The sequence below is a fragment of the Denticeps clupeoides genome, chromosome 1 (genome assembly GCF_900700375.1).
Source record: "Denticeps clupeoides chromosome 1, fDenClu1.1, whole genome shotgun sequence".
Lineage (NCBI taxonomy): Eukaryota > Metazoa > Chordata > Actinopteri > Clupeiformes > Denticipitidae > Denticeps > Denticeps clupeoides.
Window position 1 is genome coordinate 16,045,824 of NC_041707.1, and position 25,417 is coordinate 16,071,240.

A 25,417-nucleotide genomic window follows, 5' to 3' on the forward strand; every position below is an offset into this window, starting at 1 on the left:
TAGATTTATTTAGATTTTCCAAATGATTAGTTTTTGTATGAGTTGTCAGTATCGCCAATACCAACCTGAATTACTTGGTATTGGATCGAAAAAGCAATCAGTGGTATAGCACATCCCTTCTGGAAACTGCTCATGTACAGACTCAGCTTCACTGTAAAGATCGTGTTCGACCAGGCAACTGAAGCATTGCTTTATCGGATCCGTAGTTTTTATCAGTGCTTAATATTGCCATCCAGTATTACACCTCGCACTGCACCTCGTTTACTCCGAGCCTCCAGTACTGCTCGCCTGGTCCCTCCATCTCTGAAGGTAAAAGGAAAACATTCATCTAGACTCTTCTCCGTCTTGGCCCCTCGCTGGTGGAATGAACTTCCCCTCGAGGTCAGAACAGTTCAGTCACTGAGCACCTTCAAACGACAGCTCAAGACCTTCCTCTTTAAAGAATATTTAGATTAAATTGTAACTTTCTTGTTGTCAAACTTGTGTACAGAATCTAGAACAGAGTGAATAAAAAGATGTATTCATAGTTGGGGTCCTAGTGAACCAGAATTGATCTCTTCATCGATGGTAACTTGAAAGCACGTTGTAAGTCGCTCTGGATAAGGGCGTCTGCCAAATGCCATAAATGTAAATGCAATATTAATAGACAAAGTTGGGAAGATTACTTTTTGATTACTTTAGTAAATTGAGAATTAATATTCTAAAGTGTTTTTTCATTTTGAAATTTTGTAACCTTGCAGTGTTCACCTTATAAAGCAGTACTAAACATTGTATATTCCTTTGTATACATTAATTAACATAAAAACATAATATAATAACAGCCACCACAAGGTCAGACTTCAGGCCTCATTTTACTGTAAGATCATACAATAATAAACCAGTGCTAAATCAAATATTTAACATTCAAGAGCATTGAATAATGTGACCTCCGTCTCAATAAACCAGCACCCGTTCACTGTTAAAACACACTTGTCAGGTATGTAGCATACAGGTCTTCCGTGTAGTCTCATGGTAAGATGATATGGTAGAATTAAATGTCAATCAACTGAAAATCACTGATATAATCAACCTCTCCTCCATCTTGGGTTCGGATAAGCATATCATCAACCTGTTCAGTTCTGTGAAAACATTTAAAAGCAATAACAACTACTGTCTGGTTTCGAGGCTGCAACGGTGTGACCAACGTGCAGCCAGAACTACATCAGGGCAAAGATAAGAGCAAATTAGAACATCTTGTCAAAAGTAGTGTGGAGCGGGGATGATGCTTGGCTCAGTGGCATCTCAGTGGATTGGGATTCAAACCGTCAACCTTCCGATTACGCTTCTTTACCCACTAGGCCATCACTGATCCAAGCACACAGACACAACCGCGCCCCAGCGTGCCACATTCATAAGATTAGTATACGCATAAAAACTGGAGAGAAACACGTCACGTGCCATTCCGTCACATATGCGTTTATCTGGCCTCCGAGATAACAGCATGTCCATCCATGATCTCTGCCTTATTTTACAGCCAGTGAACAGTGCAGAGTAAACAGTGAAAAATTGTTTCACTGTTGAACATGAGCAGTCATGTGAAAATTAAGGTTTGGATGCACTTTCACCAGGTAAATCCCACACAGGCAAAATGTCATATTTGCAAGAATAGGATATCAAACCATGGAGGCAGCACATCCAACATGCAGAAACATTTATAAAAAGTAAACACCCTACTGCACTTTTGAAGTTACCCAAGGGGAAGGCACAGTAACATTAGTTGTAGCAGCAACGTCAAAATCTGGCTTTGTGTCATCAACTAGCAGAGATTCAGGGACGGGTACCACTACTGCTGTAGGCCCAACCTCAACAGCTACAACACCAGCACCAAATGTTACTAGAAAACGTTTATGAGACGACCCATTCTGCCAGTACAGTAAAGCGATTTTCTATAGTGGAAGATTCAGAGCTTTTAAACAAGCACTAGAGCCTTCGTGTCCATCCCATTAGGACAACAATTTCAAAACGATCGCTGTATATCAGAGGGTCACATCAATCTCAAACATGTGATCCAAACTGCCCTGCTGTTTCCCTCAACACACACTGACTTCACACCACAAACAGTTTCATGTCAGTCACCTGCTTTTATATTCATCATTTCAAACTGGAGTCCAATTTATTGGACTGCTTTGTGATGACTGAACAACACGGCAGAAAATCTTGCTCACAAAGTGAGCCGTTTTGTCCTGGAATGGGGTACTGAAGACAAAGTTGTTGCATGTGTTACAGACAATGCAAGCAACATTGTTAAGGCTGCTTGGGATGTGCTGAAATGGAATCACATTGGTTGTTTTGCTTAAAAGATCAACCTGATCGCGAGAAATGCGACACAGCCTTCCGAAATACAAGCAATTATCGGAAAGGTGAACAACATGCATCACGAGGTGCAGCAGCAGATGGGACAAGCTCAGTTGCGGCCAAAACAGGATATGGTGACAAAATGGAATGCAATATTTAACATGCTGGAGCGCATCTTGAAATTTAAAGAGCCCATCATCACCACAGTGGCGCTGGTTAACCCAGAGCTGCCAGCTTTAACATTAGTGGAATGAAGGGCTGTGAAGGAGGTATGTGATATACTCCAGCCTTTTGAAGAGGTTACTGTGGAGATGAGCTCAGAAGGATATGTAATGTAAAACATAACATGTTAATATTAAGTACTAGTACATTGTTTCTAAAGAAATATATAGCAGTCTTTGCAGAAAATGTAGGCCCGTTTCAAAACCAAAGCACATTGTCTGATTCTTGTGTTATTAATTTTCTCACAGATACATGACAGGCTCAAATGCTATTTTAATTGCACAAGGTCTGCAAAGAGCTATTGCCCAGAGACAGAGATCCCCATCCAGCGCAACAGTGAGAGGACTGATCAGCACTCTCCATTCTGAACTGGAGAGACGATTTGGGAATGTTGACATGAACTGGCTGAAGCAACAGTTCTGGACCCTTTATGCCGAGGATGCTATGTCAGCTACATCACAGGCCTCATCCTCATTAGTACCAACAACCAAGAGCAGAGGGAGAGTGTTGGAGCTGAAAGCACTCAAACTGAGACTGGACCCCTCGTTTTGGCTGACTTTGAGGAAAGTGTGACACGCTTTGTCCAAATGTACAAAAACCTCTGAGGCCATGCAAGAAGCGAAGGGATTAATGTCAGAAGAGCTCAGCTGACCCACTGGAGTGGTGGACGATTAGATCACTTGTCTATAAGAACATGTGCATACTCCTAAAGACAAGGCTGTGCATTGTGGCCACCTCGGTGGCATCAGAATGGATTTTCTCCAAAAGAGGACAAATCATCTCAAACAGGAGAAGCAGCCTCAGCACTTCAAAGGTACAAGAGTTGGCATTTTTAAATGCTAATGTATATAGTCATTAAATTCCAATATTTATTTAGGCATTTCTTATTCTTGGTTTCAGTTGCACATGTTGCTTTTTAACTAGACTCATTTTATGTGAGGATTTCTCCCAACTGAAGTTCATATTTGGCATATTTATTCTTAAGCTATTTACTAATTTGCACATTTGGCCTTTTCTTTTAAGTTGTTGTTATGCCTATGTGTTTAAGTTTTGCATTATTCCTTTTTTCGTGTGTTTAAATAAATCTTTGTCACCTGGTTTGTAGCCTTGTCTTATTGTCTGGTTTTATTTTAAAGTAATTAATTCTCATCACAAGACATCTCAAACACTTCAGTTGACTCACAGCTGTCGGTTTGGCAAAACTGACTCAAGTGACTCACACGCCCGGATCAATTTAGTGAGTGACTCAGAGGGAGCCGGATCATTAAGGATCTGATCCAAGTACATCTTATTAAACACATGCATGTTACTCTGCCTGTAGTGCATTTTTCCAAACATGAACAATACCGGTGACCCAAACGTAGCTGTCACTATTCGAGAATATTTTGATTCAGGTTTGTCCCTATACTTTTGGCCATATTGTTCAGGTTTGTCCCTATACTTTTGGCCATATTGTTCGGGTGTGTCCCTATGCTTTTGGCCATATAATTCAGTTCAAACAGGTGTGCCTGTGGGGACGTGGCCTGAGGACTCATATGAAGTTTCATATGGTTTGTTCAGTGTATGGAGACTGAAACTGCATTCATTTCTATTGGGTGAAAAACAATATGGGACTGCCATTAACTTCTGGTTCCAAAGACGAACAGCGTGGTCGTCCAATCAGTGATGTCTCCTGTTGCTGACTGGTACCTACCCTTTCCGGTTTCTTAATGTAATCGTGCTTCTCAATTTGTTTTTGTGATTCTTAATGTTCTCTCTTATCAGAGAAAGTTTGATGCTTTCATGCAACTGAGCTGGCTTGTTTATGATCTCAATTAAAGTTTGTACCATGTTATGCTGGTATGTTAATGGTGGAAATAGCGCCACCTTGTGTTGCAAAGACTTGATTTTGCATTCAACGACGTCCTGTAGTTATCAGGTGTATACCTGTTTAATAATGAGACTGTTACATGCATAGAATTAGCTCACAGAAAGGCTGAATAATAGATTTAATGCATATTGTTATTACAATTGCCTCACAGACATAGATCACACTGAGCAATTTTACAATTAGCTTTAAAATACATATTAAATATGACAAGAGGATGGGGAAAAGTAATTTTGTTGTTTATTGTAATGTTATTTAGTAGTAAAACACAAATTTTATATTGGAGAGTTGGAATCAAAAGTAAAAATCAAATGTTTATTGTTCAGCTTAGATCTGTCACTGAAGCAGTTTTTTTTTTTATTAATAAATGTTGTAATGTACCTGAATAGACCCAGTGAGTGTTATTTTAAAGTATATTCTTGTGGTGTTTTTGCCTGTATTAGATAGTAACTGCTAAAATAGATAAATGAGAGAGAGAGAGAGATTGGACCCAAACCTGGGCTGCTGCAACAAGGAGCCATTCAAGGAAATTGGTTTGTTTAATTTAAGTGAACTTGAAGTGAGTAGTAAGTTGTATGTATTTAATAATTCTATGTGAGGTTAAAGTTGTTCAAGCAGTCCATACAAAATGAAAAAAATAAGTTAACATTAAGCTTAGCTAGTTGTACTACTTGATTTAGTACTGCACACTTAAAATAAACAAGCTTTTGTTACTCACTAATCTTAAGATTACTTTGCTTAATTTTTTTGAGGCAACGAGTTTGCATATTTTTTTTAAGTAAGGTAAACTAATTAGATTTTACAGTGTAAAAGACAACTGTTCTATTAGGCATTAAACACACTTTGTATTAACTTTTAAAATAGGGAAACTGAAACCACATAAGATGCTCAGACGTGTTTTATTCTCATAAACATACCTGGGTATTGACACCCATATATAAAAAAACTCATTCATGTCCAATAATGTAGAAGAATGAAGTATTTATTTACATAATGTACAATATCTTTTTTTTCAGCCCAGGTCTGGCTCTTCTGACGGAATTTCTTTAAAGGCCTCATTCACAATCTTCCAGAGAGGTATCTGCTCCATCAAATACGGAAAAGCCCACGTCGCCGACAGCGCATCACAGGCTACAGACCAGGAGGAAAAAGATGTCTCACCAATGCAGGACGTTCAGTCACTAGTGGAGCAGTATAAAGTCTGGCCATTCCCACTGGAACACTCTGAAGAATTAAATGTCATTTTAAGGATTAGACAGAACTGTTTTAGTATGAAACATTAAACTGTCATGGTAGCAAACACTGACATGCAAACAATCACAGCTATGAATAAAATGACAGTGAACTCCTCTGAACATTCTGGAACTCACAAGACTCATTTAGTCCCACTGGGACAGCAAAAGGAAAAAGGCAATTCCTCCATATCATCTAGGATTTCAAAGAAGTAGTCATCCTAAATGCGGCAAATAGATATAAGTGAGAAACTGTGTGTGTGTGTTCACCATTAGTGCACGAGCACAGTTGGGTCACTGAGAAAACGCATCTCCATTTGTACAAGGACGAAGTCGAGAGCGAGAGACTGGGTGGGTAGGCTTCTTGAACACACAACCATCCTATCACACATGTAGTCACATTCCTAAGTCTAGTGGTGTAAGAAATGCTGAAACGCTGAATACTGACAACCACCCCGGCTTACACAACTCCTCTCCACCGAACGTATACCTGAGGCCACAAACACCCCAGCAAAATTGTAAATCAGGTCCTAAACCTGCTTAACATAAGCTGCCTTAACCTACCAGATCTTCGGAGGGTTGAAGGCCGAACGTCACCCCGGTGACGACGTCCCTCCACCCGGAGTAGCTCCAAAAGAAAGAAAGTGTCACACGAACCGGGACCAGAACGAGAGAGACGTGTAGGAGGAGACGAGAAACCTCGGTGCGGCGGGACGCAGGGAGGCAGGTAAGTTCCTCCGCATTAATCTGCGAACGTGGACGGCGTGATGTTGTCGTTCGCGTTTTAAGACACAAGACAGGGCAGGACAGGGCGACAGGAATCAGGAGGACAGAGAGGACAGGTACGGTCTTACTTGGGTTGCAGGTTTTCGGGGCCGAGTCAAATGGCGTGCGTCATTCAATGACTGAGCAGTTGGCAGCTGCTCTCTAGCCTAATATATAGGAGTCACGTTACCTCGTTTCCGTGTTACTCCCGGTCACATGATGGAATCATGTGACAGAAAGGAAATATAACAAAGCAAAATTAACAAAAGTGGTGCTCTGCAGGGAGGGTATTGCTACAGCAAAGACCCCAAGAGACTAACTTACTGGATATAAGACTGATCACAAACACCGAACCAGGGGAAAACATCCCGGACGAGAATCCCCCATTTATCAGCCTAAAGGAAGGGATTTTCTCAAACACGCACAAAAGTTAATGAAAAGGGCACATTAAGCTACCAGGCTAACAACAAAGGGTCTATCACACAAAGCAACAAGACACGCAAATGAGATCCCCAACGGAGCTCCTTGCAGATCCTGGGGATCTCCCAAAAGAATAAGGGCCCAGCAGACCCTGGGGACCTCCCGAACATCATCCGAAGTCTCTTTATATAGGTGGAGGTGACCAATAGGGACTCCTCCCTCGAAGTCAGCCTAAAAGAGACAGGACACAAAAATACACAGGACACAGCCAGCCACACAGAACACGTGAGAGCATACGTCCAGGGACGTAACAGTACACACAGTATTAGTACATTTATTTAGCTCATTTATTTAGACACACACATACACACACACACACACACCTTTATGTTCTCTTTGTCTGCAGTACTGAGTGCATGCGCACAACCAAAAATGCCATTATCCCAACAGAAAACTATATAAAAGCTATAGAGCTGTATAATTTATAATATAATTTATAATATAAGGGGCAGTGGTGGCCTAGTGGTTAAGGAAGCGGCCCTGTAATCAGAAGGTTGCTGGTTCAAATCCCGATCTGCCAAGGTACCACTGAGGTGCCACTGAGCAAAGCACCGTCCCCACACACTGCTCCCCGGGCGCCTGTCATGGCTGCCCACTGCTCACTCAGGGTGATGGGTTAAGTGCAGAGGACAAATTTCACTGTGTGCACTGTGTGCTGTGCTGCTGTGTATCACGTGTGACAGTCACTTCACTTTAATTATGGTTTGGTTGACAACCTACCAGTAGGGAATTAATCCTTCTGATGGGCATGTTATTGCTAGAATGAAGGGAGGGGGGAGAAACAGCACAAGCCTCAGTGGTCTCCTGAAGGGCTCTTTCAAACCTGACAAACCAAAAAAGAAAAAGAGACATTAGACAATTCTGTACACAATGCTGCCTCTACACAAAAAGTGTGCCAGACCACAAGCCACTGATATGTGAATATCTGCACCCGTCCACCCCTCAAAATGGACTGGATGGGCTATAAAGCAGACAATCATAAAAAGTGTAATTGCTGGCAGCAGATCCTCTTCGCAAGCATGCAGAGGCAATTCAAAAGAATACACACTCATAACATGCATGATATGTACATCACCTCTTCAATCACAACCGTGAGAAGAATGACAGGAGGAGGGGTTACAGGTTACAGACAGAATCGTCATCTAATCAGAAGCTCAGTCGGTGACAGCTGGTGCGAGCCATTGTCTAATCAAATCGTGACCTGGAGTTGAAGGGTGGGTGCAGAAAAATCCGCGTAAAAAAATGATTGTTTTAAGCCGCGACTGGACCAGCCCCGACGAAAGCCAGTCAGACAATAGAAGTCCGTGTTTTTGTTGCAGAAACGTACCATTTAAACACGACACGCCGTCTTTTAAGATTCGCTATACATTACCTTTAATTGCAGTGGTGGCCTAGTGGTTAAGGAAGCGGCCCCGTAATCAGAAGGTTGCTGGTTCGAATCCCGATCCGTCAAGGTACCACTGAGGTGCCACTGAGCAAAGCACCGTCCCCACACACTGCTCCCCGGGCGCCTGTCATGGCTGCCCACTGCTCACTCAGGGTGATGGGTTAAATGCAGAGGACAAATTTTACTGTGTGCACTGTGTGCTGTGCTGCTGTGTATCACGTGTGACAATCACTTCACTTTCAAAAAAAATTTCACAATGGCTAATTCATACATTCAGCTATATAGTCATTCATATTCATATACATATAGGCAAATGATTTATAACTTTTTATTCATGATAAAAAAATCGAGCAGTCAAAAATCATGTGGATTTTTCTTTAAAGACCTACATGAGTACATGAGTATCACCCTCCTCCTGGATAGGTCACACTTGTATGCCAGCATGTGTAAGGGCACTAAGGATTGTTAAAAATGCGTGTGCTATGCGTGTCTTGTGATACGCTTTGTCATTATTTTCAGTCCAGCCAGTTTGTAGGTTGTCCGTTTTTTCACAGTCCTGTTTCCTGGTTAAACGGGTGGTAGTAGCCTAGTGGGTAACACACTCGCCTATGAACCACAAGACCCAGGTTCAAATCCCACTTGCTACAATTGTGTCCCTGAACAAGACACTTAACCCTGAGTGTCTCCAGGCGGACTGTCCCTGTCACTACTGATTGTAAGTCGCTCTGGATAAGAGTGTCTGGTAAAAGCCATGAATGTAAATGTAATAATGTGATATTTATGAAAAGGTAAAGAATATTGCATGACGTGGACTACACACAGTAATAATAACTAGAAACCTGAGCTGGTCTCAGCCGTGAAATCAGAGTTATTAAAGAGCAGGCAGTGATGTGAAATTTGTTGACGTTTAGAACATGTTGAAAAGATAGCATGTTAGTATCTTAATGTTAGCATGCTAACATCAAAAACGGTAACAGGGTGTGGCCAAGATGCGTCATATTAAATTTGGTCATGTTTAGAGCATGTTTAAAAATTTGCATGTTAGCATGCTAATGATAGCATTCTAACATCAAAAATGATAACAGGGCGTGGCCAAGATGCATCATATTAAATTTGGTGGTGTTTGGACAATGTCGAAAAAAATTGCATGTTTCCTCAAGGCGTAGCACGTTAGTGGCCGAAGGACAGGCCGTCCCTAATAAAGTGGCCGAAGGACAGGGCGTCCCTAATAAAGTTCCTGAAGGACAGGGCATTCCTAATAAAGTGGCCGAAAGTCAGGGCGTCCCTAATAAAGTTACCGAAGGACAGGGCGTCTCTACTAAAGTGGTCGAAAGACCGGGCGTCCCTAATAAAGTGGCTGTAGGACAGGGCGTCCCTAATAAAGTGGCTGTAGGACAGGGCTGCCCTAATAAAGTGGCTGAAGGACAGGGCGTCCCTTCTGAAATGGCTGAAGGACAGTGCGTCCCTAATAAAGTGGCTGAAGGACAGGGCGTCCCTAATAAAGTGGCTGTAGGACAGGGCGTCCCTAATAAAGTGGCCGAAAGACAGGGCGTCCCTTATGAAATGGCCGAAGGACAGGGCGTCCCTAATAAAGTGGCTGAAGGACAGGGCGTCCCTAATAAAGTGGCCGAAGGACCGGGCGTCCCTAATAAAGTGACCAGAGGACAGGGCGTCCCTACTAAAGTGACCAAATGACAGGGCGTCTCTACTAAAGCGGCCGAAGTTCGGGTGTCCCTACTAAAGTGGTCGAAGGAAAGGGCGTCCCAACTAAATTGGCAGAAGGACCAGGCGTCCCTAATAAAGTGGCTGTAGGACTGGGCATCCCTAATAAAGCGCCAGCACTGTAATTCACTGAAATCTTAAACCAGCAGCTTCATTAGGATTCCTGCTCAAACAGCCAAATTATTAAGACCGCCTGGTCCGCTTAACACTAGAAGTCCCAGAGAGCCACCATTTGGCTTTTCTACCTATAAAACCCTCAGGACAGCCAATGGGCTGGAAGACTTTTAACTAATATCCTTAATCACCTGTGAACAGATGCTTTTGTTATGTAAACAAGGCGGGGCCATGCTGAGCCACTTCAAGGACACTTATGTTTCACTTTGATATCTTAGGGAGAAATTAACACACATGTTTTTTTTTCCTTTGTTGAAGAGATGTATTGATAAAAACAGTACAAAATAAAATAAATAAATAAAAACAACCATTTGTACAAATATTTACAAATAATAATAATAAAAAGTGAGTACGATTCAGCAATCACTCCCGTCTGCATTTACCACATGTGTATCTGTAGCAGTGAACACATCGCACAGTGGCATGATTGTTCTTACACTGTTGTTTGACCTGGCACGTGGCTCTTTTTCCAGGGCTAGGTGTGGAGGGTTGTGTCTGAAGCAATTGTTTATTTCTTGCCTTCTTCGCAGCCATATGAGAGCTAGCCAACTCTCATGCCAGCTCCACCAGGCAGTCCACCTGTCTTTCCTGCTTCCCGATGCATGCTTGATATAGCACATGTGCATTCAATGCTGCCATGTCAATCATATTATAGAACACGGCAACTGGCCAGCACTGTGTTCCTCTGCAGACAGTGTACTCCCGCACCATCTGGTTCATCACATCCACACCACACTTTGTGGTGTTGTAAAGGGTGACAGTGTTTGGCTTCCTTTTGGTGGTATTATCAGTCTAGGGACGACCTGTCCTTTGGCCACTTTATTAGGGACGCCCTGTCCTTCGGCCACTTTATTAGGGACGCCCTGTCCTACAGCCACTTTATTAGGGACGACCTGTCCTTTAACCCCTTTCTTAGGGACACCCTCTCCTTCGGCCATTTCATAAGGGACTCCCTGTCCTTCAGCCACTTTATTAGGGACGCCCTGTCCTACAGCCACTTTATTATGTACGCCCTGTCCTATAGCTACTATTTTAGGGAAGTTGCTGCCTTCCTCTCCTGAGGCTTCGAATAGTTTGCCAGAACCTCTTTGGAGCCGATTGGTAGAGACCCACAGACAAGCCATGCCCTGAAGGTATGGGAGTTACTGCCATGACTGGCACTGGCCACCTTGCGACCACAGCTAGCAACAGTTGCCTCAACAATTGCAGAGCGGAACAAGGTCCATTCAGACTCAATGTCCCCCACTGCTCTTGGGACGTTCTCCAGACCATCTTGACAGGTTCTTCTGCCAGACCCCTCACTATATGTTAGGGTCTGCCAGGTCTACGTGGCATCTTCCCCTGCCATCTGATCCAACTCACCACCAGATGGTGATCAGTTGACAGCTCTCATCCTATCTTTTCCCGAGTCTCCAAAACATATGGCTGCCGGACAGATGACTACAAAGTCAATCATCAACCTGTGACCTAGGCTGCCCTGGTACCAAGTCTACCGATGGGCATCCTTATGTTTGCACATGGTGTTCTTTATGGCCAAACTGCGGCTTGCACAGAAGTCCAATAACAAAACACCACTCAAGTTCAGATCTGGCGGGCTGTTCCTCCTAATCACGGCCCTCCAGGTCATGCTGTCATTGACCACGTGAGCGTTGAAGTCCCCCAGAAGGGGAATGAGTCCCCAGTCAGAGCACTATCTAGCACTACAAAAAGGGCGGGTACTCTGAGCTGTTATTTACCGTATAAGCGTAAACAACACTCAGGACCCATTCCCCAACCCGAAGGCACAGGGAAGCTACCCTCTTGTCCCCTGGGGTAAAACCCAACAAACAGGCTTGGGGCTAACAAAAAGCCAACCTCAGCCCTCCACCTCTCACCCAGAGCAACTCCAAGAAAAGAGTGTCCAACCTCTCTCAAGGACTTCCAGAGCCAATGCTATGTGTCGAAGTGAGTCCGACTATATCTAGCCGGTACCACTCAATCTCTTCCATAAGCTCCAGCTCCTTCCCCGCCAGAGATGTGCCATGTCCCAATAGCCAGTTTTCTTGTCCGGGAATCGGACTGCCAAAGCTCCCGCCTCAGTCTGCGTGGCTTGGCTCGATCTGGTGTGGCTCAAGGTACAGATCACGGCATGAGTCCAGAGGCGTATCTGAGGCGAAGCATTTCAGAATTGCCTTTTTTCAGTCGTCAATTCTGGCTCCTAGTCTTCTTGAGGACTGGTCTCCTGCTCATCCTTGGAACCGGACTGATAGTTAGCCAGGGTTTTCTGCATCCTGATGTCCTGTAAATTGCCAGAAATTAGGTTAACACACAATACACACACAGACATGAACAAAAATTTACGAACAAAAAGACGCCCTGAAGCTGAATTTAAAATCATCTGTACAGTCGTCATTGTGAGAGAAATTTAATAGGGTTTAAGTGTTTCTCATGCAGAGCCAACATAACAAGGCTATAAATCTTTGGGTCTTGCAAGATGTCTGAGATCATGGCTGCCTGGTACGGACAAGCACAGAAAACACCAGTTGCGAAATCACTTGACCATTTATATACAAGTCACTGTGTTCAGTGATAGAGTCTGATAGAGTCTTCCCATGCGCGCATGTAAATAAAGCCTGACTAAATTCATTTAACTGTTTCTCATTGTGGCTCTTCAGACACTCGTGATGGAAATAACCTCCACGCCAGTCATCACTGAACATTCAAAGTGATAAAGTGAAGTGATTGATTGTCATTGTGTTACACAGCAGCACAGCACACGGTGCACGATCAGGCAACCTTCTGATTACAGGGCCACTTCCTTATCTGCTAGGCCACCACTGCCCCACATATTCAGTGTTCTGTCCACAGTACAGAACAGGACTGAGTAATGGGTGAGACAGGGGGGACCAACAGATTGCAGTTGTTATGTCCTGGTCTAGGTCAGGAACGTGAACAATTAGAAAGAGGGAGGGAAACGTCACAACCGTTGGAACGAAGTGATTTTTAATAAAACAAAACAATACGCCTTGACACACAGTCAGGCCACGAAAAGCACCGGGTAGACTAAATGTGAACAGGGCATCTGTCCTGCGTATTTTCTCTCGTCTCCCTCTCTCCTTCCCCTTCTGTCTCCTCCGCGTCGCAGCACGCCGTCTTTAACGGCATCACTCCGATGGGAGCGCAAATCAGCGTCAGGTCTGGGAGGAGTTCCGTAAATTACAGGCTCCTCCTACAAAAAGGAAAAACACCAACAAGACAGAACATACAAACCACACATCACATGATCACGGGACGTAACACCCTCACCACCAAGAATCAACATTCCCATGTTGATTAATACCACTTTTAAACTCGAAAGGCCTGTGACATGTTGTCCACTAAAACATTGTCCCCTCCCTCTGGGTTGAAGACAACGAGGCTAACGCAGCTGAACAAGCCTTATGAAGGCGTTCCCGAAACGCACTGATGTAATCTAAAACATTAGTGCTGGGAGCAGGCTGCTCCGACACCCACGTCTCCTGTAAAAGTCTAAGTGGACCACGCACAGTGTTACCAAACACTAAGGCCGCAGGACTAAATCCCAGGGATTCTTGGACCGTCTCACGAACAGCAAATAAAAGAAAAGGGAGTCCCTCTTCCCAATCTTTAGCTGTGTCCAAGCAATAAGCACGAAGCATGGTTTTCAAGGTTTGGTGAAACCTCTCTAGCGCCCCCTGTGACTGAGGGTGATAGGCGCTAGAAACAGCATGCATAATTCCAAGGTGGGACAACACCTACTTAAAAAGACGTGACAGGAAATTGGACCCTTGGTCCGTCTGCATCACCTTTGGAAGCCCGAATAGTGAAAAGAACTGGGTCAGTGCTTTCACCACGGCCTTAGTTTTTAATGAGCGTAAGGGGACTGCTTCAGGAAAACGGGTGGCACTACACATCAGAGTGAGCAAGTATTTGTTTCCCAATTTTGTACGATAGAGTGGACCAACACGATCTAAAATTATTTTCTCAAAAGGTTCCGTTAAAACTGGTACGGGGTACAGGGGTGCAGGTGGTATTGTCTGGTTTGGCTTCCCAGCCAACTGACAGACATGGCATGAACGACAGTGCTTCGCTACATCTGCTTTTAAACCTGGCCAGAAGAAGTACCGCAGAATACGATTGTAGGTCTTCGTTACTCCCAGGTGACCCGCAAAGACATTATCATGCCCCAATGTTAAAACCTGTGACCTGAATTTAAGTGGAACCACTACTTGGAAAACAGAATTCCAAACCAAATCATCCGTAACCGGAGGAGTCCACTTCCTCATCAAAACTCCATCTTCCCAGAAATATGCCACCGACTTCCTTGTTAAATCATCCTTACAAACAACCACAGAACGACACTTAACTAGAGATTAATCTTTCTGTTGTGCCCGGGAAAGTTTTGCTTTACTTACTGACAGCGACAGCGCACCTTCTCCACCACCTGCTGCTGGGCTCTGAGGCTGCGCTGTGGACGAAAACACTAAACCCGGCGCAGAAATAAAAGTGTCGGCCAAATCGATATCACTCATCATACGCGACTGAGCTCGCGTTACTGCGCAAGCGGGGAAAACCATCGCAAACTCAGCGTCCACCTCGACCGGACTGGGTGACTCGGTGGGAGTGTCGATCACTTCCGGAAAAGGAAGTACTTTCCCACCCGCTAAATCATTCCCAAGGATAAAATCAACTCCTTGAACAGGCAGCTCAGGACGAACCGCCACTTTACACAGGCCGGTATACAAATCACACTGCATTTTTACTGAGTGCAGGGGCACCTTCACGATGCCCAACTCAATCCACTGTACTAAAATATTAGACCCACAGAATGAATCCCCAGAGAACGGTAAAAGACCATCAAAAATTAAAGACTGGGCTGCTCCGCTATCACGTAAAATGTGAACCGGGACCTCATCTCCACCCTCCGGCGAGAGAGAGACGGTACCTCGTAACACGAACGGTTCAAAAGACGGATCTAAGTGTGAAGGTGCGTTCACAGCACGACTAAAACCAACCCCTTTTGGTGCAGGTCCTCTTTGCGTGTGTTTCTTCTTTAATGTTGGACAATCCGCGATGAGATGGCCAGTCTCATGGCAGTAAAAACACGCCCGAGATCCCCGAGGCAAACTGGGTGGAGATCTAGAATATGTTCTGCACACCTTCTCCATAGTCCTTTTTCCGTGACTGTGAAAAAACAATTTGATGTGTTAAAGAGTACTCGTCCGCACACAAAGCAGCCTGTGCTAACGTGGAAACCTTCTGGTCATTTAAAGGGGTTGCCACGACTTCAGGAATACAATTCTTAAATTCCTCAAGTAACATTAACTCCCGCAGCTGATCCCATGTAGTTACTTTACTTGACACACACCACCGGTCGAATAAAGTTTCTTTTTCTCTGGCGAATTCAACAAACGTAAGCTGATCAGTTTTTCTAAATTTCCTGAACTTTTGCCTGTACACCTCAGGCACGAGTTCATACATATTCATGATGGCAGCTTTTACCAGGGCATAATCAGAACTTTGCTGCACAGTGAGAGAAGAGTAAACCTCCTGAGATTTTCCTACAAGCACACACTGTACAACAGAGTCCATACGTCCTCAGGCCACTTCAACGTGGTCGCAACGCGCTCGAAATGGTTAAAATATTTGTCCACTTCCTTTTCAGAAAACGGAGGTACCATTCTAATGTGCCGACCGACATCGAAAGCAAGTGGCGAGGGATCAGACGAGGGTGAAGAATGGGCATATTTAGAAGCCAACTCGAGCTCCACACATTTTAATTCAAGTCGTGTTGACGCTCGCGTTCCCATTCTTCCCCTTCCCACATTTTAAGCTTTAGCTCATGTTCCAACTTCTGCATCTGAAGCTGATATTCCAGTTCTCGTTCACAAAGTGCCCGAACTTCCCATTCGGCACGTAATTTTGGGGCGTCAAGCTGCATTTGTTTCTCCTGCAGCGACATTTCCTTCAGCCGCATCTCGGCCTCTACACTGCCTGCAGAATGTAACGATTCCTCCACTGAAGGCGGGCTCCTGAGCTTAGAAACGGAACCAATGACACCCTGCTCTACCAGGCTGATTTTTACAGCTTTTAAAACAGTATCTTTCAACCGTTTATCCACACCAGTTATGGGTAAAATTCCGCCACCGCCACTAACTGGTCCTTGGTGAAACTGTCCAAAAGTTCCTCTGGCGGACTCTCGGAAAACCCCACGAATTCCGAAGCCATGTTAAACAATTTAACGTCGTAACGTCTACCCGATTACCGAAATGGTGCTAATAAAACGAAACTAACTATGCGCCACGATAATAAAAAAAATAATTAAACGAACTGCATGCTGGGTAACAACCACGACCTGCGGTGACCTCGCGTAACCCCAGAAGTCCAGCCCCTAAACCTGCCTACACAACACTGCCTACAGCCTCGCTAGTCTTCGAGGAAGTACCGGTTTTAGGCCACTTTAAACGCAGAACTCGCGGCTTCTCCCACTAGAGATGCCCGACGCGTACCTCTCCCCGGGGTTTTCCCCAAAAATAAGAAAGGCAAAATAACAAAGAAAACAAGAAACAGCGCCCGAAGGAAAGATTGGCGCTCGGCACGACCCAGCAGGACGCGTCTTTCTAACCAGAGTTCAGAGTTTACGCGAGAACGCAGAGCGCAGCGAACTTACCCCGCACCATATATCACTGAGACATGATCCCAGACAAGCCCCCATTTGTTACGTCCTGGTCTAGGTCAGGAACGTGAACAATTAGAAAGAGGGAGGGAAACGTCACAACCGTTAGAGCGAAGTGATTTTTAATAAAACAAAACAATACAAGTCACGCCTTGACACACAGTCAGGCCACGAAAAGCACCGGGTAGACTAAATGTGAACAGGGCATCTGTCCTGCGTATTTTCTCTCTCGTCTCCCTCTCTCGTTTTTTCATATGATTAATTTTCATATGCTTGATTTTATATATTCAGATATAAAAACTCTGATCCCCACCCCACCCTCCACACTTCTTACTGTAAGTAGGTGCCATGAAACTTGATTATATTGTCGTGGTTGCACTCCTTCAACAGCCGTACCTCCTGCAAGCGGTTTGCATCTGCAGAAAGACAGACAACACAGACATTTAGGCACAATAAAAACAGGACACGCACACAATCTCATCCCAACTCACACATCCTCAAACAAAAGAAAAACATACACTGATATACACACACCAATTACATCAGTCTCTCTCTCACCTCCATCATGGCACTGCATGATTTTCACGGCTACCATTTCGCCTGAGTGGCGATTCTGAGCCTGCAGCATAAAGAGAAAAGAAAAGCATCAGCTGCAGCTACACACTATGAACACAACCCTTTCCCCAACATCCCAAAACAATTCTTCATGTCTTCACCTCCTCACACACCAGTCATGTGTCCCTACAAACTTCAGTCGTCACATTTCTATTAACATTAATAATTAAAGTTCCACTAATCCAGCTTTCTCAGTTCTGATACCAGTAACTGGTGTTTGGATATTGGCGGATCCTGAGTACCAATCCATTCCAATACCAGTGTAACCTATAATCAAACCGAATCCTGAACTGCCAAGGTACCACTGAGCGAAGCACCGTCCTTACACACTGCTCCCCGGGCACCTGTCATAGCTGCCCACTACTCACTGAGGATGAATGTTAAATGCAAAGGACATATTTCGTTGTGTCACCCGTGCTGTGCTGCAGTGTTTCACAAAAACAATCACTTCACTTTCATGTTCCATTCTGGATCAGAACGTCATTTTGGGTAAAAGGCGCATGTGCCATTCAACAGTTTTTTTTATATTAATATAAACATTGAGGTGTGTCTGACTAGTCTCATACAGAAGCATGGTTCTACAATAATTTGGCCCCACCCCTCAATAAAAGGGGGAAGCAATTGAAAATTAAAAACAGAAGTATTTGTGCTTATAGTGAATATCCAAATATCTGTCGAATATCCAACCTGAAAACAACTTCACCGTAGTCTGTAGCCTTTATGCTATTCATCTTTGGCTCGTCATCTTGTAAAAGTGAAGTAGTGAAGTAAGTGATTGTCATTGTGATACACGGCACAGCACACGGTGACACAATGAAATGTGTCCTCTGCTTTTAACCATCACCCTTAGTAAGCAGTGGGCAGCCATGACATGCGCCCGGGGAGCATTTAAGACCCGAGTGTCAGGGTGCTTCTGTGAACTTCAGTCAAGTAGCTGCAGCCATTTAACAAGGGAGAGTCTGTGTCGGCGACCACCCGTTTATGCTAAAAATGCTAATAAATGACTAATACTAGCACAATAAAAATGAGACATACTTCAGCCTTTTTATAGGATTCATGTTCACAAAGTTGGGAAATTAGCATGATTGAGCTAAACATTGTCTGTTTACAAACATGTAAACAAACATTAACATGAAGTTTAATTCAATTTAATAAGAAACCTGAATTTAATTTGTTTGAATTAAATGTTGGCGGCTAAACCACGTCAGTGTCAGACACAGAAATTCAGCAAAAAGCATGGAATGGGTGTCATGAAAAGACGTCTGGAGCTTATCACACGCACACCTACCTGACCCTCGGAACTGAAGAGCTGACCTAAATGGACCAATCCGGATCATCGCTTTATATGGAAAAATTTTATTTAGTTTAAATTTAAACTTCTTGTGGTCGCGCCGTGTTTAACCTGTAAATAAATGGATGTCATGAGAACTCCACTGAGAGATTCTAATAAAACAATTTACAGCCTAAGAAAAGCAAATACATGAAATATTTTTTATATAGATGAACATAAAACTCACATGAACATAACAAAACCTACTATTTTTGTACTTAAGTAAAATGTACAAATAACTCATATGTCTAGACATATCCTCTGACATTAACTGTAAATTTGTTAAGTCTAAAATTGTAAAATAAATTGCTGCAATTATTTCAATCCCACAAAAAATCCCACAAAAATGCCTGAATATGGTAAATAAAATTGCTCAAATGTAAACAAAATATGTTCATAACAATATATGTTAGAGTTAACATTCAATATATGTTGGAACTGGCAGATCTGGAATTTCCGATACAATGGTAATGCTGGTCACAGCTGGAAAAGGGGAATAGTCTTCCTCAACCATCTTCAGGATACCAGCTTTCATTGGTTTGGTTCTCCACTTTATCCGTGTCCTGGGTAAAGCGTAGACAAGGTTTAGACGCTGAGATTGTTTAAATCTTTAATTCATCATGTATAATGACATGGGTGCAGAATGGGGGCATAAAATACTCACCAAGCAAGATCTGAAAAGAAAACTGGGATCTTCACGGATATACATGTGCAAACCTTAAACACCAGCTGCTTTGTGGTGTGCCATGATGTCAGTAGACTTAGTTTACAATTAATTCTTTGTTGCATGTACACTAGAGTAATGCAGTGAATCAATCAGCATGGACCAAACCTAGCACTGAATTGAGTATTTAAAGCACAGAACTAACTCTTGCACATCAATTACTGTGAGACATCACCAACTTCCAGTAATTCTCAAAAGTGGAATTAAAGAAAATACATTTGTAATGACAACTATCTACAATCTTTAAACTGATTTTCCATACATCAAACATTTCTGGTCCAAACATCCCCCTTTTACTTAAAAAAAAAAACAAATGAATGTAAATGCATTAGAGGTGTGAACCTTCACTGGTTTCACGATTCTATTAGATTACGATAATAAATGCCTCGATACCGATGCATCACAATGCATCCCATAAATTTACTACAGGGTCACATGATGTTTTCAAATACAAGATTTAAGGTCGTGTTCACCTGTGTGGACACTTTGATTTGCTACAACGAGCAGAAAAACGTCTGTGTTCAGATTTTCTGCTCATTGGAGAAAATCTAAAGCCGATTTCAAATATTTACCAGATAATGTCACGTTGTAGATATCTGGACACTCAAGAGAAAGATCAGATTTCGACGTGTCAGAATAAACACTCGCCCGCTTGGATTCTGTTGGTCGCACAAAAATTCGTCAAAGTTCAACAAATGATTGCGGTGCCATAACAAAGCGACCAGGTGGCACAGTGTGAAACTCCCACCCTGAGTGCCGCTGTACTCAGATCAGGCCACCACAGTTACTACCGGCAGAAACTTTCTCCCTCTCTTCAGATGTTGGGTATGGTGTGAAATTGCAGATTTGGCAAGTTTCTGTAAAATGTCTAACTCAAGCTTTTCTTGGCTTCTTGAAAAACCTTATGTGCTTCATGTAGCCTCAGATCAACATCATAGGAGTAGGCACAATAACACAGAGGGAAACTTCAACATGCTTCTCAGGTTTGGTGGAAAGGTTGAACCTGTGGGCAGTATTATTGTGTCTGATGAGCTTGAGATAGAGGGAGCAGAAATTACATCATTTTGGTCTAGAGAGTGATTTCTGTCATAAGCAACCAAGTCTTTCACATGTAGTATTTTCACACATACCGTGTCTAATGGAAGTTCAAATACTCTGGGTAAAGAGTAATATGATATATATATATATATATATATATATATATACACACACACACACACACACACACACACACACACACACACACACACACACACACACACAATGAAGCAGAGCTGTCCTCAAGGTCACAAACAAATGAATTGATTGTCAAAGGGTGGTGGTCATTCAGAAAATCAACATCCAAGAGATCTACTTATGCATAACGGTCTTCAGTTAGCTCATATGACCTGTAGTGTTCCATGTACCATACCTCCATCTTTCTTGTAATGAATACCACTTTGTAAGGTTCAGTAATAATGTTAAAAATCTTGAAGAACTCAAAAAGAGCCTGACTACAGATCTCTGAATGACATCCAAATATGCTATTTTAACAACTTGCTCTACAAAGCGCTGCTGTTTGGTAGCCAGAGTAAGAAGAACAAAATTATGTGTATTGTGCATTAATTTCTTTAAAAAACTTGCGTTTGATGTAAAATCACTTAGAAAGCAAATCCTTCAGGCACCAGCAGTTCAACAGGAATGATTCCTTCAAAAAATGTCATGCAATATGTCTGGTGGAAATCTTTTATGGGATGAAAGTAGGACAGATGCCTATGAAGGACACATTGGCCTTTCACCCCCTTCACATTCCGAAGTGCCTCATCTGCCACAAGTTCATCTACAAAAGCATCATGGTCTATGATGGATCTCAACTGAAAATCCCAGGATTCCTGTCTGATGAGACAAAATCTGCAAAAGTTTTCAAAACAAAAGCATTTTAAAAATACTGCAAGTCCATGGGCTCCAAGATTATCAGCACAAACAAAGAAAACCATTGCACAGTAAAACAACGTAATGTAATCCTTCCTGTTCCTGTAATGTATACATTCCTTCCTGTTCCACCAAGGTGCCACTGAGCAGAGTAGTTTCCCCACACACTGCTCCGTGGGCACCTGTAATGGCTGCCCACTGCTCACCAAGGGTGATGGTTAAAAGCAGAGGACACATTTCGTTGTGGCACTGTGTGCTATGCTGCAGTGTATCACAATCACTTCACTTTCCTAATTGCCCCTTTCCAGAAATGCATCTATGTCCCTAAAACTCAAATATTTGTTTGTTCTAAAATCACTTAGAAAAGGGACGTCGCACAGACTCGTGACTCCTCAAATGATGTCCAATATGTCTAAAGAATGTCCGCTCATCACAAACATCTTTCTAGTGACACAATTCACATGCAAATGTAGAATTTTGTTGTTTCTTCCTGTTTTCTTCTTTAGGATGACAACTAGATAGGTGGGATCTCAGTGTACCTGGAGTTTTGAAGCTGCAGGCACAATCTGGTGAAGTCGAATGGACAGTTTGGTCCTCTGTGGTTAATGCGTATTTTCTTCAGGAGAACCTCTTCATTGGAGGTGCAGAACTTGCACTTTTTTACACTGCATATGTTACTTCTGAAAGAACAAAAGTGTGAATATTAGATCTTACTGATATTTAGAATTTGGAATGTCATAAAAACTGATGCACACACGTTATATATCTTGAAACAATAGGAGTATATTGCATGGTCTATTTATTAACTACACATCAAATAATACAATCATTGAAAAAGCTCAGAAGTTGCAATGTGGTAGTATTTTCTAGAACCAGAGCAGGTCATTTAGCACAGCACTGTAAGAGATTTCTGCATCATATTTGACTGAACTGAAACAAATTCAATGGACCTTGCTGTGCCGTGTAAATTGACCATCAATATTAACTGGTGAGCCTTGTGTATGTAGTGAAAACTTATAATAGACAATATCATACGAATTCTCGTCAGCCAGTCAGTGTAAAAATGCTTAAAAGCATGCTGCATTACTACACTGGAGATGGAGAATATCGCGAGATTCTACCGTGGGAATGTGTTTTTCCGAAAAAGCCAACTCGTAATTTCAAATTCACGAATAATACGCACGGTGAATATAAGATTGCCAATAATGAACATTAAAAAAGGATTGTTTAACACCACCCATTCCAATCCAATTTCCTTACCATCAGCAAAAAAGTACTGAGCAGATGGACTACAAAAATGAAGTGAACATTTTATGAAAACGTACTTGTATTCACCCTACGCAAAAACAAATTATTTAGGTAAATCCAAAATCCATTGATTCAGCCCGCAGCAAGTTGATGTGATTGCACACACATCACACGAAATGTGTTTATTTCATCTTAGTGAGCAGTGAGGATGGTACTTTGCTCAGTGGCTCATTGGCGGTTCGGGATTTGAACTGGTGACCTTCCGATTACAGGGGCGCTTGCTTACCCGCTGGGCCAAACATTGCCCAATAACCTTTGTATGTCAGTGTGTGTGCAAGGTGCAATATTTTGACCCATTGCTCCGCTAAAACTGGCTGGGAGGAATTCAGGGGCTACATACTCTGCCTTGTCCCCACCTCTGCCTTGACAGGTGAAGCTTGAAGCTTGCCAACAGCCCCACCTCTGCATTGTGGCTGTCTCTAACCAAAGCCTGCACCGCACCGGGAATGTGCATCATGTCATCTGACTCAATCCATTGTACTCACTTCTTCTGCCATGGGGGACCTGATGCTGACTATGAGAGGGATTTCTTCCAGTCCCCTCATGACGAGTTGACAATTCTGTATATGTTCTAGATGGTAAATGTTCTGTGTTGTCTGTATGTTTGGCCTCTGAGTAGCAACGATTTTTTAGATTCTCGTCATCACCCCATGTCTTCCTCTAAAAACCTCCTGACGAGAAGTGGCATAAATTGGAAAGATTCACATCGGATTGGACGTCCACTCCAGAGCTGGAGATTGTGATTCACTGCCATAAAACTGTTCAGTTGGTGGTTGATGATGATGCTCTGACCTGAAGGTCCCTGCCTTCTCTATTCCAAAAGATTCCTGAAGCTCTGCGAGATGTGGACCTCATTTGTGGTTGTGAACCTCATCACCCCTAAATCTGATTTTCGCCCTAAAACAGGGCATGTGCAGCCCCTGCCACTGCACGTCCTTACAGACGCATCCCTCCCATACCACACCTCTTCCTGCCCATCCCAGCTGCCAACCTGTCCTTTCTGGCCCCACCTGCCACTCATGAACACAATTATGGCCCCAAACCATGAATACAATCATTTTATTGTATTCTGCCCTTATTACACCTCGCACGGCACCTCGTATACTCCGAGCCTCCAGTATTGCTCGCCTGGTCCCTCCATCGCTAAAGGTAAAAGGAAAACATTCACCTAGACTCTTCTCCGTCTTGGCCCCTCGGTGGTGGAACAGCTCAGTCACTGAGCACCTTCAAACGACAGCTCAAGACCTTCCTCTTTAAAGAATATTTAGATTAACTTGTAACTTTTCTTATTGTCAAACTTGTGTACAGAATCTACAACAGAGTGAATAAAATGGTTGTATTCATAGTTGGGGTCCTAGTGAACCGGAATTGATCTCTTCATCGATGGTAACTTGAAAGCACGTTGTAAGTCACTCTTTTCTTGCTTAATTCAGACTACAAGAAAGTTACAAATTAGACCTAATCTGTTCAACATATTCTGTTCTGACCTACAGGGGAAGTACATTCCACCAACAAAGGGCCAAGACAGAGAAGAGGCTAGGTGAGTGTCTTCCTCGTACCTTCAGCGATGGAGGGACCAGGTGAGCAGTTCTGGAGGGCTAGAGAGTGGCTGAGGGCCCTGAGGTAGGATGGTGAAACTCAATATAATAAGTGAAGTGATTGTCACATGTGATACAATGTTTGGCTTTGTAGGCCAGCACCAGTATTTTGAATCTGATGCGGGCAGCTACTGGGAGCCAGTGGAGGGAGCATAGCAGTGGCACAAGAAGTTCATTCATATGCACTGTACCTATTTTGATGTTTCACTGCAGCCATGCCATAACCAGGCCACCAGGGGGCACATGGACATCCATGGCCCCACCGACCCAGTAGGAACCCACAAGGATGACACCAACACTGCTACAACACTTGTTTATCATAAACTCATTGTCAAATTTATTCATGTTGCTGTAAGCCGCTCCCTGTCTCTAGTATTGCGTTGCTGACCAGTTTTGACCCCGACTCTGCATCTTGGATGATCCCTGCTTGTTCCCATCTGACCCCGATGCTCCTTGACCTCTGCACTCCTATTGTCTTGCATCTGCCTCCTCCACTGATGATCCTTATGCTCCTCGTACGAGCCCTTTCTGTCTGATTCCTCTCAAGCCTCTTGTCCTCCACCCAATCACTCCAACAGCCTGTCGGACCATGGGCTTCCTGTGGACACAACAACGACTGCACCCCAGGTTCCACATCCTGATATGATGTCATGTCATGTAACAATAATTTGAGCAATTTGATAAAAAATTAATAAAAGCAAACTGGCTTTCTCAGGATGTATGTGGTATCTCATTTAAGTGCAACATGTGCACATAGTGAACATGGCGTTTTTAAAGCACTGCTGCCAACAGAGCTGTCAATAAAATGTGAAAACAAAAACAGTTCCAAAATGGACACAAAAATGCTTATTTATTCTTTAAAAGGGTTTGAAAAAAGCTAAAATGCGTCCCCCTGTAGCTGGACATAGGCCCGCCCTCCATATTGGCTACCTGGTAGTCCAGCCCTGTCGCCTCCCCGCCCACCCCCCCTCAGAAGAAACCCCCAACCTGCACTGGTGTTGGCATCTGCAGGCACCACTCCTCCTTCTCCAGGTGGGACAGGACAGCCTCAGGACAGAAGCAAACTTTATTAAAA

The 25,417-nt window shown here is 43.3% G+C and overlaps 2 long non-coding RNA genes across 2 annotated transcripts; one reads left to right on the plus strand and one right to left on the minus strand.

Moving 5' to 3' along the window:
* Positions 1 to 5,315: 5,315 nt before the first annotated feature.
* Positions 5,316 to 8,364, minus strand: LOC114779546 (uncharacterized). The gene is made up of 3 exons (XR_003746796.1): positions 7,976 to 8,364; positions 7,621 to 7,723; positions 5,316 to 5,647 (listed from the first exon to the last, which is right to left on the minus strand). It is a non-coding gene; the product is annotated as an uncharacterized LOC114779546 (long non-coding RNA).
* Positions 5,884 to 25,054, plus strand: LOC114779510 (uncharacterized). Its single transcript, XR_003746782.1, has 4 exons — positions 5,884 to 6,006; positions 6,223 to 6,382; positions 23,115 to 23,322; positions 24,238 to 25,054. It is a non-coding gene; the product is annotated as an uncharacterized LOC114779510 (long non-coding RNA).
* The last annotated feature ends 363 nt before the right edge of the window (positions 25,055 to 25,417 follow it).